We start from the raw sequence: 21,676 nt of genomic DNA on the forward strand, positions 1-21,676 counted from the left end.
CACTTAAATACACTATATTATATATTGTACACTGCACTATATATATGAATTTTTATATACTACACTGATGGCACTATATACTCTGAACTGCACTATATACTCTGCTGAAAAATTGGGCCTTAGGTGTTGGTGGTGACAGAACACGGTAACCTCTCACAGTTACTCTTGTTGTTGGGCGCAGGAACAGCCCCTGTTGTTAAATATTATTTCAGAGGCTGCTTGCCCTCTTTTAGTGGTCTGTGAGCGTCTGCCTCTCCTTGGAGGCCTTCCGGACATGATGGGTATTTTTATTTTTAACACCGTACTACACTGTATTATATACTGTGTAAACCGCCTGAAGTGTATTAGAAACTGTACACCGCCGAATGCACTGTATATAGGCTACGCTGAATGCAGTGTGTGTGTGTGTGTATATATATATATACACACACACACACTAGTAGACTGTACATAGATATCAAATATACTGACATGTCAAGCATGGTGCTGAGAGTGTCATGGTCTGGGGCTGCATGAGTGCTGCCGGCACTGGGGAGCTACAGTTCATTGAGGGAACCATGAATACCAACATGTACTTTGACATACTGAAGCAGAGCATGATCCCCCTCCCTTCGGAGACTGGGCCACAGGGCAGTATTCCAACATAATAACCCCAAACACACCTCTAGAAGACCATTGCTTTGCTAAAGAAGCTGAGGGTAAAGGTGATGAACTGGCCAAGCATGTCTCCAGACCTAAGCCCTATTGAGCACCTGTGGGGCATCCTCAAATGGAAGGTGGAGGAGCACAAGGTCTCTAACATTGGGACTCCAGTGGCAACCTGTGAAGCTATGGTGAACTCCATGCCCAAGAGGGTTAAGGCAGTGCTGGAAAATAATGGTGGCCACACAAAATATTGACACTTTGGGCCCAATTTGGAAATTTTCACTTAGGGGTGTACTCTCTTTTGTTGCCAGTGGTTTAGACATTAATGGCTGTGTGTTGAGTTATTTTGAGGGGACAGCAAATTTACACTGTAATTCAAGCTGTACACTCACTACTTTATATTGTAGCAAAGTGTAATTTCTTCAGTGTTGTGACATGAAAAGGTATAATAAAATATTTACAAAAAGGCGAGGGGTGTACTCACTTTTGTGAAATACTCTATGTTTGGGCTTTGTGAAAAAATTTATTCGTTTATAGTATTGGGTTAATGGTTTATTAGGTGTATTGTGGTAGCGCCTGCTTTATTATTTTTTTTTTTTTTTTTATACATGAGGGTGTGCGATCATGCTTTAAAGGGGCAGCCAGCTTTACAGAAAAAGATACACACATATTTTTGGGTAGGCACTCTTTTTATTTTTTTGTATGATTTAACACACTGCATATGCAGAAGTTGTCAAATCGCTGGTCATTCTCTATCCAGGTATGACACTATGCATATACAGAGGTTGTGAAATCTAGCTATCATTGTGTAGCCGAGTGCTCTGCATGTCTATCCCTGCCCGGAATCCTGTGCAGTGTGAGGCATGGGTTTTACAGCAGCAGCTAAAGGTCTGCTCCCTCCCCCCTTCACTGCTGCCACACAGAGATCAGTGCAGTGCGGCTGCAGCTCTGTGTAATCTCCTGCTTGCTTCTCTTCTCCCCCCGACCCCAGGTACACACCAAAACACCAGCAACACAGGGAACAATGGAAGGAGGAGAGGAGCATGATGGGACACTGTTATGCAAGCTGTACACTCACTACTTTACATTGTAGCAAAGTGTTATTTCTTCAGTGTTGTCACATGAAAAGATAATGAATAATAAAATATTTACAAATATGTGAGGGGTGTACTCACTTTTGTGTGATACTGTGTACGTGTGTGTGTGTGTGTGTGTATATATATAATATACTAGTAGACTGTATTTATACAGTATATCAAATACACTGCCTGTACTGAGTGAATATAGAGTTTACACTGTATATATAGGCTACGCTGAATGCAGAGTGTGTGTATATGTATGTGTGTGTGTGTGTATATATATATATATATATTTTTTTTTTTATATCTATATCTCAAATACACTGCCACTAACTACCCTTCCTGCCTAATCTAGCTCAATCCCTCTATCTCCATCCACTATAACACACTATACGGGAGCTGTGTAAGCAGCCTTATATAGTGTGGGACATGGACTTAGTCCCCCTGAGCCATGATTGGCCAAAGGCACTGAGGAGTGTGCTGTGATTGGCCAAAGCATGCTGGTCAGCTGTATGCTTTGGCCAATCATCATACAGCAATGCACTGCGGTCTTGCAGTGCATTATGGGGCACTTGAATTTGCCGCTTACACCCCATCAAATTCACTGATTGGCGAACACCCGATGTTCGAGTCGAACTTACGTTCGACTTAAACTCGAAGCTCATCCCTAAACACGACACAGAATATACCTTTGCAGCTAACCAAAGCCAGTATTTAAAAATGACTAAAAAATCATAATGTAAATAAATCACCAGTACCAGACTGCTTATACCCGGGACCTCAAAGAAGTTAGCCATGTTATAGCCAAGCTATTATTGATAATCTTTAAGGACAGCTTAGAAACTGTAATGGTAGCAGCTGATTGGCAAAAATCTAACATGGTACCGATATTCAAAAAAGGCCAGGGATCTATACCTGGAAACTACAGACCAGCAAACCTAAAATCAATATTGGAGGGAATGATAAGGGACCATATCCATGAATTTGCTGATGAAAAGGGTAACCTTTGTAGTAACCAGCATAGATTCATGAAGGGTCGTTCTTACCAGACAAACCTGTTAACATTCATGGGAAGGATGCAGCTCTGTTGGGAGAAAAGATGGGCAAGAAGTTGGAGCGGCTTTTAACCACTTCAGCCCCGGAAGGATTTACCCCCTTCCTGACCAGAGCACTTTTTACAAATTGGCACTGCGTCGCTTTAACTGCTAATTGCGCGGTCATGCAATGCTGTAACCAAACGAAATTTGCGTCCTTTTCTTCCCACAAATAGAGCTTTCTTTTGATGGTATTTGATCACCTCTGCCGTTTTTATTTTTTGCGCTATACACGGAAAAAGACCGAAAATTTTGAAAAAAAATTATATTTTCTACTTTTTGTTCTAAAAAAAATCCAATAAACTCAATTTTAGTCATACATTTAGGCCAAAATGTATTTGGCCACATGTCTTTGGTAAAAAAAATGTCAATAAGTGTATATTTATTGGTTTGCGCAAAAGTTATAGCACCTACAATCTAGGGTACATTTTCTGGAATTTACACAGCCTTTAATTTATGACTGCCTATGTCGTTTCTTGAGGTGCTAAAATGGCAGGGCAGTACAAAACCCCCACAAATGACCCCATTTTGGAAAGTAGACACCCCAAGGAAATTGCTGATAGGCATGTTGAGCCCATTGAATATTCATTTTTTTTGTCCCAAGTGATTGAATAATGACAAAAAAAAAAATTACAAAAAGTTGTCACTAAATGATATATTGCTCACACAGGCCATGGGCATATGTGGAATTGCACCCCAAAATACATTTAGCTGCTTCTCCTGAGTATGGGGATACCACATGTGTGGGACTTTTTGGGAGCCTAGCCGCATACGGGGCCCCGAAAACCAATCACCGCCTTCAGGATTTCTAAGGGCGTACATTTTTGATTTTACTCCTCACTACCTATCACAGTTTTGAAGGCCATAAAATGCCCAGATGGCACAAACCCCCCCCAAATGACCCCATTTTGGAAAGTAGACACCCCAAGCTATTTGCTGAGAGGCATGTTGAGTCCATGGAATATTTTATATTTTGACACAAGTTGCGGGAAAGTGACAATTTATTTATTTAGTTTTTTTTTTTTGCACAAAGTTGTCACTAAATGATATATTGCTCACACAGGTCATGGGCATATGTGGAATTGCACCCCAAAATACATTCTGCTGCTTCTCCTGAGTATGGGGATACCACATGTGTGGGACTTTTTAGGAGCCTAGCCGCGTACGGGACCCCGAAAACCAATCACCGCTTTCAGGATTTCTAAGGGTGTACATTTTTGATTTCACTCTTCACTGCCTATCACAGTTTCGGAGGTCATGGAATGCCCAGGTGGCACAAACCCCCCCAAATGACCCCATTTTGGAAAGTAGACACCCCAAGCTATTTGCTGAGAGGCATGGTGAGTATTTTGCAGCTCTCATTTGTTTTTGAAAATGAAGAAAGACAAAAAAAAAAATTTTTTTTTTCTTTTTTTAATTTTCAAAACTTTGTGACAAAAAGTGAGGTCTGCAAAATACTCACTATACCGCTCAGCAAATAGCTTTGGGTGTCTACTTTCCAAAATGGGGTCATTTGGGGGGGGTTTGTGCCACCTGGGCATTCCATGGCCTCCGAGACTGTGATAGGCAGTGAAGAGTGAAATCAAAAATTTACGCCCTTAGAAAGCCTGAAGGCGGTGCTTGGTTTTCGGGGTCCCATACGCGGCTAGGCTCCCAAAAAGTCTCACACATGTGGTATCCCCGTACTCAGGAGAAGCAGCAGAATGTATTTTGGGGTGTAATTTCACATATTCCCATGGCATGTTTGAGCAATATATAATTTAGTGACAACTTTGTGCAAAAAAAAAAAAAAAAAAAAAAAATTTGTCTCTTTCCCGCAACTTGTGTCACAATATAAAATATTCCATGGACTCGACATGCCTCTCAGCAAATAGCTTGGGGTGTCTACTTTCCAAAATGGGGTCATTTGGGGGGGGTTTGAACTGTCCTGGCATTTTATGCACAACATTTAGAAGCTTATGTCACACATCACCCACTCTTCTAACCACTTGAAGACAATGCCCTTTCTGACACTTTTTGATTACATGAAAAAATTATTTTTTTTTTGCAAGAAAATTACTTTGAACCCCCACACATTATATATTTTTTTAAAGCAAATGCCCTACAGATTAAAATGGTGGGTGTTTAATTTTTTTTTTTCACACAGTATTTGCGCAGCGATTTTTCAAACGCATTTTTTGGGGAAAAAACACACTTTTTTACATTTTAATGCACTAAAACACACTATATTGCCCAAATGTTTGATGAAATAAAAAAGATGATCTTAGGCCGAGTACATGGATACCAAACATGACATGCTTTACAATTGCGCACAAACGTGCAGTGGCAACAAAATAAATACATTTTTAAAAGCCTTTAAAAGCCTTTACAGGTTACCACTTTAGATTTACAGAGGAGGTCTACTGCTAAAATTACTGCCCTCGATCTAACCGTCGCGGTGATACCTCACATGCATGGTGCAATTGCTGTTTACATTTGACGCCAGACCGACGCTTGCGTTCGCCTTAGCACGAGAGCAGGTGGGACAGGGGTGCTTTTTTTTTTTTTTTTTTTTCTTTATTATTTTTTTGCTTTTTTATCTTATTTTAAAACTGTTCCTTTCATTTTTTTTTTTTTTAATCATTTTTACTGTTATCTCAGGGAATGTAAATATCCCCTATGATAGCAATAGGTAGTGACAGGTACTCTTTTTTGAAAAAATTGGGGTCTATTAGACCCTAGATTTCTCCTCTGCCCTCAAAGCATCTGACCACACCAAGATCGGTGTGATAAAATGCTTCCCCAATTTCCCAATGGCGCTATTTACATCCGGCGAAATCTAAGTCATAAAATGCTCGTAGCTTCCGGTTTCTTAGGCCATAGAGATGTTTGGAGCCACTCTGGTCTCTGATCAGCTCTATGGTCAGCTGGCTGAATCACCGGCTGCATTCTCAGGTTCCCTGTTGAGACAGGAGAGCCAGAGAAAAACACGGAAGACGATGGGGGGGGGGGCATTCTCTCCCACTGCTTGTAAAAGCAGTCTAGAGGCTAATTAGCCGCTAGGATTGCTTTTACATGAAAGCCGACCGCTGGCTGAAAAGAATGATACCAAGATGATACCTAAACCTGCAAGCATCATTTTGGTATAACCACTCAAAGTCGTGAATGCTGTACCTGAAGACAAAAATATGGCTAACAATAAAGCACAGTAAATGGTAAAGTATAAAAAATTGCATACCAGAAAAGCAAACATGATAAAACATAATAACAATAAAACATTGCAGAATAGAATACAGTAAAAAAGAGCAGAACAATAGAGAGAATAGAGAGAGAGAGAATAGAGAGAGAACAATAAAACGACAACTATTACTTTTTATTTTATATTTTTGTTTGTGTTTTTTTTTTTTTTTTTACACTTTTTTTGTAACTGTAACTTTTATAACTGTAACCGGTTCCAGGTTCGGGTCTCTCAAAATGCGATGGCATCTTGGGAGACCCTGTGAAAGTGTGTCCTAGTCTGTGCAATGCTGTACCCTACGCTAATACTCAGCTAGTGAATGGTAGCATTCAAAACATTCACCAATGCAAAGACCAGGATTGTCAGGACAGGAGGGACAATAATAGCGGGTGTCACGCCTATATCCGCGCTTGCTGCAGACACGACATCTTTTTTGGGGGAGTTCGTTGGGTAGGGGTACTAGGGGGAGGACATAAAGAAAATGCCTCTCATGCAGCCGACTGCATTTGGTTGGGGATGTGAATGGGGGAAGTACGGGCGCTGCAGAAGCGGTGGGTTCCCAATTAGGATTGGCGAATGCAGCAGGAAGGGCATTATGGGCACGACGGGCCTGTGTTTGTCTTCTTTGTGGCAGCGGGACACTACTTGTGCTTGCCACCTCACCAGCTTGAACTGCACTTATGGGACTCGCCACGTCACCAAGTGTTACTGCAGTGCTGGTTTGACTATGACCGGGGTGTACTAGGCCGCTGGCGCTTGCCAGTTCACCAAAACGCTACCAAAAAAACTGTTAGCGATCGCAGGGATCAGGCCTGACTCTGCGAACGCTGCAGTTATGCGTTTAGTGTTTTGTAAGTGACAGTGATCGATCGATACTGCACTTGGGTGGGCTGGGCTGGGCCGGGCGGAGGGGCAAAACGCAGGTGCTAGCAGGTATCTGGGCTGATCCCACTAACACTGCGTTTTTGGGAACCCTAAACTGCTGGGGATGCCAGTATAGATCTGATCGGATCAGATCAGATATTGATCAGTTCAGATACTATACCACTAAGGGAGGTGTACGGTGCGTGCGTGGGTGTTAGCGCTACTGGCACTAACCTGACGCTGCCTGGGGCTGGTGCTTGCCAGTTCACCAAAACGCTACCAAAAAAACTGTTAGCGATCGCAGGGATCAGGCCTGACTCTGCGAACGCTGCAGTTATGCGTTTAGTGTTTTGTAAGTGTCAGTGATCGATCGATACTGCACTTGGGTGGGCTGGGCTGGGCCGGGCGGAGGGGCAAAACGCAGGTGCTAGCAGGTATCTGGGCTGATCCCGCTAACACTGCGTTTTTGGGAATCCTAAACTGTTGGGGACGCTAGTATAGATCTGATCGGATCAGATATTGATGCGTTCAGATACTATACCACTAAGGGAGGTGTACGGTGCGTGCGTGGGTGTTAGCGCTACTGGCACTAACCTGACGCTGCCTGGGGCTGGTGCTTGCCATTTCACCAAAACGCTACCAAAAAAACTGTTAGCGATCACAGGGATCAGGCCTGACTCTGCGAACGCTGCAGTTATGCGTTTAGTGTTTTGTAAGTGACCGTGATCGATCGATACTGCACTTGGGTGGGCTGGGCCGAGCCGGGCGGAGGGGCAAAACGCAGGTGCTAGCAGGTATCTGGGCTGATCCCGCTAACACTGTGTTTTTGGGAACCCTATACTGCTGGGGACGCTAGTATAGATCTGATCGGATCAGATATTGATCCGTACAGATACTATACCACTAAGGGAGGCGTATGCTGCGTGCGTGGGTGTTAGCGTTACTGACGCTAATCTGACGCTGCCTGGGGCGACGCATATCACCGCCGGGCGATCAGGGGGCTAAATCTTTATTCGGCGGGTGCCCTGACACTATAAAAAATAAACAAACTAACCAGCGTCACCCGTAACGGTTATACAGTGATCAGTGGTGAAAGGGTTAACTAGGGGGCAATCAAGGGGTTAAAACATTTATTAGATAGTATATGGGGGTCCCTGTCGCTATAAAACGCTGACGGCGAACCTAAATATTTACCTCACTAACTAGCGTCACCAGCGACACTAATACAGCGATCAGAAAAATGATCGCTTAGCGACACTGGTGACGGGGGGTGATCAAGGGGTTAAAACTTTATTAGGGGGGGTTAGGGGGGTACCCTAGACCTACAGGGGGGTAATACTAACTGTCCTAACACTGTAAATGTCACAAACTGACACCAATACAGTAATCAGAAAAAAAAAAAAAAAAAAAAAAAAAAACCTGCTGGTGTCAGTTTGTGACGGGGGGGGGGGGGGGGGGTGATTGGGGGGGGATCGGGGGGCGATCGGGGGGGGGATCGGGGTGTTTTGTGTGCCTGGCATGTTCTACTGTGTGTGTAGTGTGTTGTGCACTTACATTACAGTCTTCTCTCCTCGGCCCGGAACGGAAAATACCGAGCCGAGGAGAGATGACATCATTTCCTCTGCCTCTGTGTACAATACAGAGGCAGGGAAATGATCCCATTGGCTGAGAGCGATCGCGAGGGGGGGGCCACGAATGGATGGCCTCCCCCTCACCTCCGATCGCCGGGGGAGATTTGCCGACCGCCGCTGGCACCGGGGGGGGGGTCCGATCGGACCCCCCACCCGCGGGCAGGCAAGGACGTACATGTAAGTCCTTTTGCCTGCCCGTGCCATTCTGCCGACGTATATAGTCGTGCGGCGGTCGGCAAGTGGTTAAACTAGGTGTTGCGGTGGAGGGTTCAGAGGAAACAATAGCCGGCAGTGAGCAAAAGACAGAGGGGAATAGTGGAATCACTAGTTATAATATATCCATAACATCTAATCCTGGGGTGAATGAGTTGACAAATAAAAAACAAAGCCTAAGAAAATAACATGCACCAGTACAAAACTCAGAGGCATGTTCACAAATGCCAGGAGCCTAGTCACTAAAATGGAGGAACTAGAACTGCTGTTACATGAGGAGGATGTGGCCTTCATGGGAATAACAGAAACTTGGTTTGACAGCTCACATGACTGGCTGCAATCATCCAGGGGATGTCCCTTCCTTGTATCGGAGGGACAGGGAGGATAGAAGAGGGGGAGGAGTATGTCTATATATCAGGAATGATTTATGGGTAGACGAGAGGAATGACATCAGTGATGGGGCAAGGGGGAGGTAGAGTCCATATGGGTGGAACTTCAAATTGTAGAAGTAAGTGGGACATTACTAGTGGGGTTATGTTACAGGCCCCCTAACCTGAAGGAAGAGGTGGAGTTGGATCTCCTTTCACAGTTAGAAATGGCAGCGAGGCTGGGAAATGTCATTGTGATGGGGGACTTCAACTATTCCGACACTGACTGGGCAGAATGGACTGCCAACTTAAAGGCCCGCCATTTCTTAAATGTCTTACAGGACAACTTCATGTCCCAATTAGTGGATTCCCCAGCTAGAAATGATTCATTGCTAGATCTATTAATTACAAATTACACAGATCTGATTTTAGATGTGGTAATACGGGACAACTTGGAAACTAGCGACCACAGGACTATTACATTCAGCATAAATCATAGGAAAGGGAGACACGAGGGTAGTACAAGGACACCAACTTTTCTAAACTGTGCTCAATACTACAAGACATTAAATAGAAGCAAAGCCTTCAAACACTGAACATGGAGGAAAAATGGGAGTGCTTTAGGAACATATTAAATAAAAGTATAACCAAGTGCATTACAATGGGTAATAACTATAGAAGAACAAGGGTTAAACCTGGGTGGCTGAACCAAAAACCTAAAAATGTCATATTAAGGGCAAAAAAAATGGCCTTTAAAAAGTATAAAGTATAGGGGTAATTGTTTGCATTGCAACACTAAAAGGAATGCAATAAGAAGTGTAAGAACACAATTGGGCCAGCTTAAAAAGACTATGATGGACACATAGCCGAGGAGAGTAAAACAAATCCCAAGAAACTTTTTAAATACTTTAACAGTAAAAAGGCAAGGGCAGAACACATGGGCCCCATAAAGGACAATGAAGGGAAGATGGTTACAGATGACAAGGAGAAGGCAGCTGTACTAAATGTTTTCTTCTCCTCAGTCTTCACACAGGAAAAGGATGGTTATAACAACCACGACTGTATTGTTAGTAACACGTCACAGGATGTACCCTTGTGGCTAACAGAGGCCGGAGTCTGGAACGGATTAGAGAAGCTCAACATAAATAAATCACCGGGACCGAATGGCTTTTCAAAGAACTCAGGTTACAGCCAGACCGCTATTCCTAATCGGAATTATGGATAGCATACTGACAGGAATGGTACCAGCCGATTGATGAAAAGCCCACGTGGTAACAATATTCAAAAAAGGCAGAGAGATATTCCTTGAAACTACAGGCCTGTCAGTCTAACATCGGTAGTTTGTAAACTATTTGGGTTTACGAAAGGTCGCTCTTGCCAAACCAACCTATTAACATTCTACGAGGAAGTGAGCTGCCATCTAGATAATGGAAGGCCTGTGGATGTGGTGTACCTGGATTTTGCAAAATCAATTTGATACAGTCCCCCACAAATGCCTAATCTACAAACCTGAGGTCTGTGGGTATGGATCATAGGATTTGTTCTTGGATGGAAAACTGGCTACAGGGGCATGTCCAAGGGGTGGTGATAAATAACGTGTACTTAGAATGATCTAGAGTGGTTATTGGGGTACCCCAAGGCTCTGTCATGGGACCAATTCTGTTAAATTTATTTATAAATAATATAGAGGATGGGATAAATGACTCAATCTCAGTGTTTGCTGACGACACAAAAATAAGAATGGCAATAACATCACAGCAGTATATAGAAACTTTACAAGAGGACCTGGATAAATTAACCACTTCCCGCCCGGCCTATAGCAGAATGACGGCCAGGCGGTGGTTCAGTCATCCTGACTGGGCGTCATATGACGTCCAGCAGGATAACAGGCGCCGCACGCCCGTAGGGGCGCACATCGCGGCGATCGGTGGTGTGTCAGTCTGACACACCGCTACACCGATCTCGGTAAAGAGCCTCTAGCTGATCACAATGTAAACAGGAAAAGCCGTTGATCGGCTTTTCCTCACTCGCGTCCTACAGACGCAAGTAGAGGAGAGCCGATCGGCTCTCCTGACAGGGGGGTCTGCGCTGATTGTTTATCAGTGCAGCCCCCCCTGATTGCCCACACTGGATTACCAGGGACACCACCAGGACCACCACAACAGATGAATCACCAGGGATGCCACTTTAGACCGTCAGGGATGCCAGTAAGTGCCCAAACAATGCCAATCAGTGCCCACACATATTGCCAGTCAGTGCCAATCAGTGCCTGCCAGATGTCTCCTCATCAGTGATGCCCAGCAGTGCCATCTATCAGTGTCCATCAGTGCCCATCCATGCCCATCAGTGCCAATCAGTTCCCACCCGTGTCACCCATAAGTACCCATCAGTGCCGTCTGTCAGTGCCCATCAGTGCCACCTCATCAGTGCCAACTCATTGGTGCCACCTCATCAGTGCCCATTAGTGCAGCCTCATCAGTGCCCATCAGTGAAGGAGAAAACGCATTTATTTACAAAATTTTATAACCGAAACAAAGAAAAACTTTTTTTTTTTCAAAATTTTGGGTCTTTTTTATTTGTTGCGCAAAAAATAAAAATTTCAGCAGTGATCAAATACCACCAAAAGAAAGCTCTATTTGTGGGAACAAAATGATAAAAAAATTTGTTTGGGTACAGTGTAGCATGACCACGCAATTGTCATTTAAAGTGCGACAGCGTTGAAAGCTAAATATTGGCTTGGGCAGGAAGGGACAAAAGTGGCTGGTATTGAAGTGGTTAATAGAGTGGGCAAATAGATGAAAAATGAGGTTTAACATTGATAATTGTAAGGTAATGCACTTGGAGGTTAAAAATATAATTGCAAGTTACTCACTAGGGGGAGAACCCCTGGGGGATTCCAGGATGGGGAGGGGGTCCTAGTAGACGGATTGATAAAGAGGATACAATGCCAAGCTGCAGCGAGCAAAGCCAACAGAATATTAGTATGCATTAAAAAGTGAATTTGCTCCAGAGATAAAACGATAATCCTGCCACTTTATAAAACTCTGGTTCAGCTGCATCTGGAGTATTCCGTCCAGATCTGGTCACCAGTCCTCAGAGAGGATGTGCTGGATGTTGTAATATCATAGTTGCCAACAGTCACGATTTTCCCGGGACAATCCCGATTTTGGGACCCTCGTCCCGATTGGAGGCTGTCCCGAATTGGGATTTTCCATAAGGAAAATCGGGAATGTTGTTTTTTTTAATTTTTGGAGCAGCTGGCTCCAGCAAAATGGCGGCCACCGCTCGATCTTCCCCCTAGTGTTGAGTAAGTGGAGAGAGGAAGGGGGCTTGATCCGTGCAGCCAATGGGCTTCTTTAGCTGCAAGGCCCCTCCCCTCTCCACTGAAGCAGAAGACACGGCGCCGCCGTCGCCGTGTCTTGCTAAAAAGTTCCCCAGCCCCGTACTGTGCAAGCGCTGCGCCTGCGCAGTACAGGGGGTCCTTACATGCCGAGGGGAACTTTCTCGGCAGAACACACCGGCTGCTCCTGCACTGAGCGGGGGGGCTGCACTGAGGGGGGGCTGCATTGAGGGGGGGCTGCACTGAGGGGGGGCTGCACTAATTGAGGGGGGTCTGCACTAATTGAGGGGGGTCTGCACTAATTGAGGGGGGTCTGCACTAATTGAGGGGGGTCTGCACTAATAGAGGGGGTCTGCACTGAGGGGGGGTCTGCACTAATAGAGGGGGGCTGCATTAATAGAGGGGGGGGTCTGCACTGATGGAGGGGGTCTGCACTGAGGGGGTCTATACAGACTCTGCCGGGGGCACCTGATGCAAGGACAGACTCTGCCGGGGGCACCTGATGCAAGCACAGACTCTGCTGGTGGCAGGTGACACGCTCAGGGATCCCACTGATTCGAATGAATGATTTAATTTTATATTACAATGTAATGGTGCCGGGATGATTGAAGCGTTAACACCAGGTGTTTGGAGTATCTTTATCTGCTGATATTCCCTTCTCCCCCTTCCCTTCTCCCCCTTCCCTTCTCCCCCTTCCCTTCTCCCCCTTCCCTTCTCCCCCTTCCCTTCTCCCCCTTTCCTTCTCCCCCTTTCCTTCTCCCCCTTTCCTTCTCCCCCTTTCCTTCTCCCCCTTTCCCTCTCCATCCCTCATTCATCTCAGACTCTAACCACACCCTCTTGAGCCACGCCCATTTAAACCACGCCCACTTTCCCCATAAGCCACGCCCACTTTTCACGTAAGCCTGCCCGCTTTTCGCTGCAGCACGCTTTGCGCATCACACTTGTAATTTTTGCTAAGCCACGCCTACAAACGAATGCCACGCCCCCTAATTATTGTACAGCTCCGCCTACAGCCAAAAAAGTGTCCCACGTATTTTTTTTTGCAATGTTGGCAACTATGTAATATGTATATTATTATACATATGTACACATACAGTACAATACTGGAGAGAGTCCTAAGAAGGGAAACAACATTAATATGGGGACTGAAGGACCTCAATTTTGAGGAACGACTACAAGCACTTCATTCTCCCTGGAGAAGAGACACATGAGAGGAGATATGATAGCAATATACAAATATGCCAATGGTGATCCCAGCATAAGTATGAAACTTTTCAGTCCCAGGGAGTGTAAGTGGACATGGGGCCACACGATGAGACTGGAAGAGCAGCAGTTTAACCTTAAGCTGTGTAGGGGGGTTTTCACTTTTAAGGGCAGTAAGGATGTGGAACTCTCTTCCACAATATGTGGTGTCAGCAAGAAGTATTGATAGTTTTAAAAGACTCTTGCACGGGCATTTTAGCAAACACAATATACAGGGATATGGGAAATGATTATCTACACAAACACACACACCAACACAGGTTGAACTGGATTGACTGATGTCTTTATTCAACCTTACCTACTATGTAACTATGTAATCTTGATAGAGGAAAGACTGTGTACATGGTGTACCTGGATTTCACCACAGCATTAGATACAATTCCCCATAAATGCCTAATTTACAAATTAAGGTTTGCAGGCATTGATGATAACGTATGCACCTGGATAGAAAACAGATTTTAGCAGCAAGTCCAGAGGGTGGGGATCAATAGTGTATCTTCTGAATGGTTTGGAGTTGTAAGTGGGGTACTGCAAGGCTCTGTTCTTTTTAATTTATTTATAAATGATACAGAGGTTGGTAAAAATAGTTTAATCGTGGTGTTTGCTGATGATACAAAACTAAGCAGGGTAATAACATCACAGCAGGATACAGATCAAATAGTTGGGTGAGCAATGTACATGACAAATGAGGTTTATTATTGAAAAATGTACCTGTAATGCACTTGGGGGGCTAAACATTTTAATGGAAGTTACTTGCTAGGGGGAGAACCTCTGGGGGAGTCAAAGATGGAAAAGGATCTGGGGGTCCTAGTAGATCAGACTCGGCAATAGCATGCGATTCCAAGCTGCAACAAGCAAGGCCAGCACACTATTAGCAAGCATTAAAAAGGATATTTGCTCAAGAGATAAGACTATAATTCTACCACTTTACAAAACTCTGGTTGGACTACATCTTGAGTATGCTGTCCAGTTCTGGTCACCAATTCTTATGAAGTATGTGCTGGAAATTGAAAGCATTCAGAGAAGGGAAACAAAGACAATAAGGGGACTGGAGCACCTCAGTTCTGAGGAGAGACTACAATCATTAACGGCTTGCCGACCGCCAGCTGTCATATGACAGCCAGGCGGCGCGGCTCTCGTTGCGGGAGGGCGTCATATGACGGCCTCCCATTTAAACAGGGAATGCACGAGATCCTGCATGCGCATCCCTGTTCCTTCGGTGGCAGCGTGTCACGGAGACACCGCTCGCCACTGAGGGGGGTGAACAGCCATTGGACATGGCTGTTTACCACGTGATCGGCCGTGATGAAGTCACGGACGATCACAGATGGTTCCACCCCAATGTGCACGGCGCATGCGCATGATCACATTGGTGGTGGCGTGTTCCCGGGAACACTGCTCGTCACCGACGCCGGTAAACAGCCATTGGCCGTCTGTTTACCCATGTGATCGGCTGTGATCCTTTCATAGCCGATCATTAAATGTAAACATAGAGCAGTAACTAGCTGTTATCAGCTCTTGTGGACCAGACAAATGTATATGCCCAGCAGTATATTGCCAACAACCCCCAATCATCCTATGCCCGTCCGTTTGAGTGGAGAGATCTGAATTTGGAGGAGTTCAAATTGTTTATGGGCCTCACCCTAAACATGGGGATTAAAAAAAAAAAAAATGAAGGACATGCCTATTGGTCCACCAGCCCTATCCACAACATGCCCATTTATTCTGCCGTAATGTCCAGGTCCCGATACAAGATGATAATGCGCTTTCTTCACTTCAGCGACAACACCCAGTGCCCTCCCCACAATCATCCAAATTACAACAAGTTATATAAGATTTGCACACTGATAATTTTCTTTTCCCAACATCTTGCATAACTCTATGTCCCCGATCAGAATATGTGTCGATGAGCCCCTGGTACCCTTTTCAGGCCGGCTAGGAATAAAGCAATATATTCCTAGCAAAAGGGCCAAATACGGAGTAAAATTATACAAGCTCTGTGAGAGAGCCACGGGATATCTGTATGCGTTCCGCATATATGAAGGAAGAGATTCCCAGCTCCAGCCCCTTGAATGCCCAGCCTACATGGGCACAACTGGAAAGATTTATGGTACCTGGCATACCCACTTCTGAACAAAGGATATCACATATACCTTGACAACATTGCAAAAACCCTGGCTTGTGGAACCGCCAGAAAAAATAGGAAGGGCTTCCCACAATCTCTAGCGAACAAAAAGCTGCGAAGGGGGGAAAGAGCATCATTGAGATGCATAGAAGTGCTGGCCTTGAGGTGGAAGGATAAAAGGGACGTGCACATGATATCCACCATCTATGACGACACTACATTTGAGGTACAAAGAAGACGAGGTCCCATTGAAAAGCCAACATGTGTCCAAGATTATAATTACTACATGGGGGGGTTGGATTTCAATGATCAAATGATTCAGCCCTATTTGTCAATAAGGAGGTCCAGATTCTGGTACAAGAAGGTAGCAATTTATCTCATCCATTTGGCCATTTATAATTCCTACGTAGTCTACACCAAATCCATGGAAAGCCCCACCCCCTTCCTAAAATTCATAGAAGAAGTTGTCACGTCCCTCATCTATCACCAAAGACCCCCCCAGAAGACCTTCGATCTGAGGCTGTTTACTGACTTAATGAGCGCCACTTCCCCTTCAGCATTCCACCATCTGAAGCCGAAGACAGCAAAAAAAATGTTGCGTGTGCACCAAAAGAGGATTTAGAAAAGATACCAGCTACCATTGTCCCCAGTGTCCCTCCAAACCTTGCCTTTGCATTGGTGCATGCTTCCAACTTTATCATACATCCCTAATATTAGCCCATATTTTTAACCATTTCCCCATTTTCATCATCTGTGCTGACCATTTTCCATTCTTCCCCAAATAACCATGCCACTGCCTTCCACGTGAACTGACCCTGGCCTGTTTTTTGACTATGCCCCTGCCTACCGTTTGGACTGCTTCCACGTGAACTGACCCTGGCCTGTTTTGTGACTATGCCTCTGCCTACCGTTTGGACTGCTTCCACGTGAACTGACCCTGGCCTGTTTTATTAACTGTATAAAAAACCAAAGGTTAACGCTGCGCTAGAAACCTAGTAATTGATTGATAGCTATAAAGGATTAACCCTTACAGACTAAAGCAAATTAATACAAAAGTAAACAAAAAAATCAGAGATTTTACCCTAAATTACCAAAAGCAGCCAGCATCAAAAAGTCAGACACAAACTTCAGATGTTAATAATAAAAAATAATGCAGCGCTAAGGGTAACCAAAAAATGAAAAAAATTTTTTTTGTTTGTGAACAAAAAATTATTATGAAAAATTCGTGAACTATAATGTCATAAATGATACCACAAAAAACATACCATAAGATTATTATGACCACTGAAAGATTGTGCAAAGGATTGTGCATTCAAGTGATATTATCAAACAAACCAAAAAGTGATCATATAAAAAGTCCAATCACAATTGGTGCAATTTTAAATATATGTAAAGTTCATAAACATAAAAAAAGATAATCCAAAGTCCGTGATGAAAAGATCCAATCTCCCAAGAGGTGAATACACCTAAGTGAATATGAGGCTCCTTACCGACTTGGCCCAGCCCCCAGACGACGTCCTATCGTGACGAAACGCGTAGGGTGTGGCCTATGACGCTGACGTCACTACGCTGTTCCTCTTTGCCGAGCTGGATGGGAAGTGTGTGCACAGTGGGAAGCCTGCGGAGACGCCGTTACATTGCGATTGCCTTTACACTTGCTTATTGGATTTGTTTGTAAGTGCATTTTTTATTCATTAAATTTTTATTGGTTGGAACGATTACACTATGGGAGCTTTTTTTGTTTTTATTCCCGGAGCCATACAGCTTTAGCCGCAGATCCAGTTGCTGGTATAGGTTATTGGGAAACCTTTAATCTCCCATATGCCTGGTCAGACCGTTGTGGTCTTCTGAGTCGGTAAGGAGCCTCATATTCACTTAGGTGTATTCACCTCTTGGGAGATTGGATCTTTTCATCACAGACTTTGGATTATCTTTTTTTATGTTTATGAACTTTACATATATTTAAAATTGCACCAATTGTGCAATTTTTTTATATGATCACTTTTTGGTTTGTTTTATTAACTACACTACTGCCTACCGCTTGGACTGCTTGCACGTGAACTGACCCTGGCCTGTTTTATGGACTATGCTTTTGCCTACCACTTGGACTGATCTGTTACCCTGCTACTGTAGTACACAGGGGTCTCACATATGTGAGGGGCTCCAGAATTGTTTTTCCGGATGGAGTAAACAATTTTTTTTTGTTTTCTCCGGGTTTCATAATTTCCGGATTAGGGTCTGGAGTCCGAAGGCTTCATAGAGATTTGGGTGGGATCGAAGCCTCTACCCCTGTGCCCCTGTGCACAGGTCTTACCTGATTGTGGCCCTCAGCCTGCTGCTGACTTACTGCCACCATGCCTCTGCCTGCCGCATGAACGGACCACACCGCTACCTGGACTATGCAAATAATTAGCTGTAGCAAGAGGCAGTATGTTTATGAAGGGCTAGAGAGCATTACAATAATAAGTGTCTGCAGGTAACAGTGTACCAGGACCAATAATATGGCTGTCTCTGCCTGGACAATTTCTATGGACTGTGCTGTGCTGACAATATCCTTGTGCTGACTATAGACAATATTCCTGCCTGCTGCCTGGATAATTACTATTGCTGTCGCTATCCCTGCCTGCTGCCTGGACCAGTGCTCTCCTCTGTGGATACTACTAAAAGCACAGGTAATGCTTTTTTTTTTACCCTTTCCACAATAGAATTTATTTTGGATTGTAATTTTTGGTATGTACATGCTATGTGTTAGAAATATGAAGGGCTTTCAAAAATGATAGGTTGCCAGGAAATTATATGCAGTATGTCATATCCTAGAACGCTACTTGGATGTTGGGCCTCTGTATGTGGCCAGGCTGTGTAAAAATCTCACACATGTGGTATTGCCATACTCAGGAGGCGTAGCAGAATGTATTTTGGGGTGTCATCTTTGCTATGTACATGCTATGTGTTGGAAATATCTGATAAATGGACAACTTTGTTTTAAAAAAATGCGTTTTCATTTTTTTTCCACATTTTTCCAAAAACGTCTGGAAAAAAATGAACCGTTCAAAAGACTCATTATGCCTCATAGATTATACGTTGGGGTGTTTGCTTTCCAAAATGGGGTCATTTTGGGGGCAATTCCATTGTCCTGGTGCTCCAGGGCCTTCAAAAATGTAATAGGTGGTTGAGAAATGAGATGTGTCATTTATGCTCGTAGAACGCCTGAAGATGCTACTTCAATGTTGGGCCTTTGTATGTGGCCAGGTTGTGTAAAAGTCCCACACATGTGGTATCGCCATACTCAGGAAGAGTAGCAGAATGTATTTTGGGGTGTAATTTGTTGTATGCATATGCTCTGAGAGAGAAATAACCTGTTAATATGACAATTTTGTAAAAAAAAAAAAAACAAAACTTCATTTTGCAAAGAATTGTGGGAAAAAATTACAACTTACAAAAATTCACCATGCTACTTACTTAATACCTTGGAATGTCTACTTTCTAAAAAGGGGTCATTTAGGGGGTATTTGTACTTTCCTGACTTGTTAGTGTCCCAAGAAATAAGATAGGCCGTCAGTACATCAGGTATGATCAATTTTCAGTGATTGGCACCATAGTTTGTAGACACTATAACTTTCACAAAGACCAAATAATTTACACTAATTTGGGTTTATTTTTACCAAAGAGATGTAAATTTATGAAGAAAAATTACTAATTTGCAAAATTTTATGACAAACAAAGAAAAAGGCATTTTTACACAAAATTTACGGTCTTTTTTATTTATAGTACAAAAAATAAAAACCCCACTAGTGATTAAATACCACCAAAAGAATGCTCTATTTGGGTGACAAAAAGGATGCAAATTTCATATGGGTACAGTGTTGCATGACTGAGTAATTTTCAGTCAAAGTGTGAGAGCGCTGAAAGCTGAAAATTGGTCTGGGCAGGAAGGGGGTGTAAGTGCACTGTATTGAAGTGGTTAAACATATTCTCCCTGCAGAGCAGGGGCGGATCCAGGGGGGGGGCAACGGGGCAATTGCCCCCTCCGAGAAATGCGGGTGAGTCAGAGTCAGAGAGCCGGCGAGAGAGCCGCCGGGCGGCTCCGTAGGTAACTGAGCCGGCGAGCGGCTCCGTAAGTGAAAGAGCCGCCGGGCGGCTCCACAGGTGAGAGAGCCGCAGGGCGGCTCCGCAGGAGAGAGACAGCGGGCTGGCCTGGCAGCTCAGGTGCCAGTGGTGAGATGTGCCGGCGCCGCTCGATGTGTGAGCGGGCTGCTGGCCAATCAGGGAGCCTGCAGTTCCCCCCTCACTATGCAGGCAGCTGCGCCAGCAGAGAGATTACATCATCTCTCTGCTGCCTGTCTCTGGGACACAAGAGACCACCTTAGCAGGTGACAAGTGACAATCTTCATCTGGTGACAGGCAACCTGGCAAGTGACAATCCGCAACATGTGGCAGGCGTTGTGGCAAGTGACAATATTCATCTGGTGACAGGCGACCTGGCAAGTGACAATCCGCAACATGTGGCAGGCGATGTGGCAAGTGACAATGTTCATCTGGTGACAGGCGACCTGGCAAGTGACAATCTGCAACATGTGGCAGGCGACGTGGCAAGTGACAATCTGCATCTGATGACAAGCGACGTGGCAAGTGACAATCCGCAACATGCGGCAGGCAATGTGGCAAGTGACAATCTGCATCTGGTGACAGGCGACGTGGCAAGTGAGAATCTGCAACATGTGGCAGGCGACATGGCAATTGACAATCTGCATCTGGTGACAGGTGACGTGCCAAGTGACAATCCGCAACATGTGGCAGGCGACATGGCAAGTGACAATCTGCATCTGGTGACAGGTGACGTGGCAAGTGACACACTCGGGGATCCCACTGATTCTGCATTATGGTGAGTTAAACTATTTAATTTTTTATAACAATGTAATAATAGTAATAATGCGCTTCAATCATCCTGACACCATAACAACCATGGTGCTGTGATGATTGAAGCGCCAACACCAGCCATTTCCCCGATAGATGTACCCCAAAAAAATATATTTTCTGGCAGTGCCCCTCCCGAGACTAGACTCTGGATCCACCCCTGCTGCAGAGGAGATGCTTAAAGGATAAGTTTAGCTTTGTAAAAAATAAATAAATGCACATCTTTTTGCAGGTACATTTTTCTTTTTAATTTATTATTTTTTTAATAGGAGCCTGCAAAGCATTGCACCTGCAATCGGCAGATTGTGGGTGCAATGCAGGACTCTTTAAGGCCGTCTGCGTAAGCAGTCTGCTCATACCTCAAATGAGAAGGCAGTGCACATTTGACAGAAAAAATGAGCTACCTAGAGCGCTCAACAGAGCCCTGGTAGTTCATTGAGAATTACAACCCGACAACTACAAAGGCTGCTTTGGACCCACACGGTTGGACTCACACGGCCGCCATTTTATTTTATTTGTGACAGCGAGTTCAGGAAAGAGATTCCCGGCTCGCTGTCACTAGAGGAGGGCGGGTCTGGAACGGTTGCAGCAGATTTTCACACTGGGGCCGCTCGTGCATTTGCGGTAAAGCGGCACTCATTTTAGCGGTGCTTTATCGCTGTCTAAGTTGCACTTTTGTGGCGCTTTTCAGTCGCTAGCCAGGCGCTTTTAACCCCAAAAAAGTGGTTAAAAACTCCTGTGTTGTGGCGCTTCCAAAGCGCTGCCAACTAACTAGTGTCATAGAGCACGATATTATCACGGAACCAGGAGTCAAAGTTTTTGTCCGGCCCTACCGTATCCCAGAGGCTCAAAGAAAGGCCATTACGGAGGAAGTGAAGAAGATGTTAGACCTGAAGATTATCGAAGAATCGCAGATTGAGTGG

This window comes from Aquarana catesbeiana, linkage group LG09, assembly GCF_042186555.1.
Source record: "Aquarana catesbeiana isolate 2022-GZ linkage group LG09, ASM4218655v1, whole genome shotgun sequence".
Lineage (NCBI taxonomy): Eukaryota > Metazoa > Chordata > Amphibia > Anura > Ranidae > Aquarana > Aquarana catesbeiana.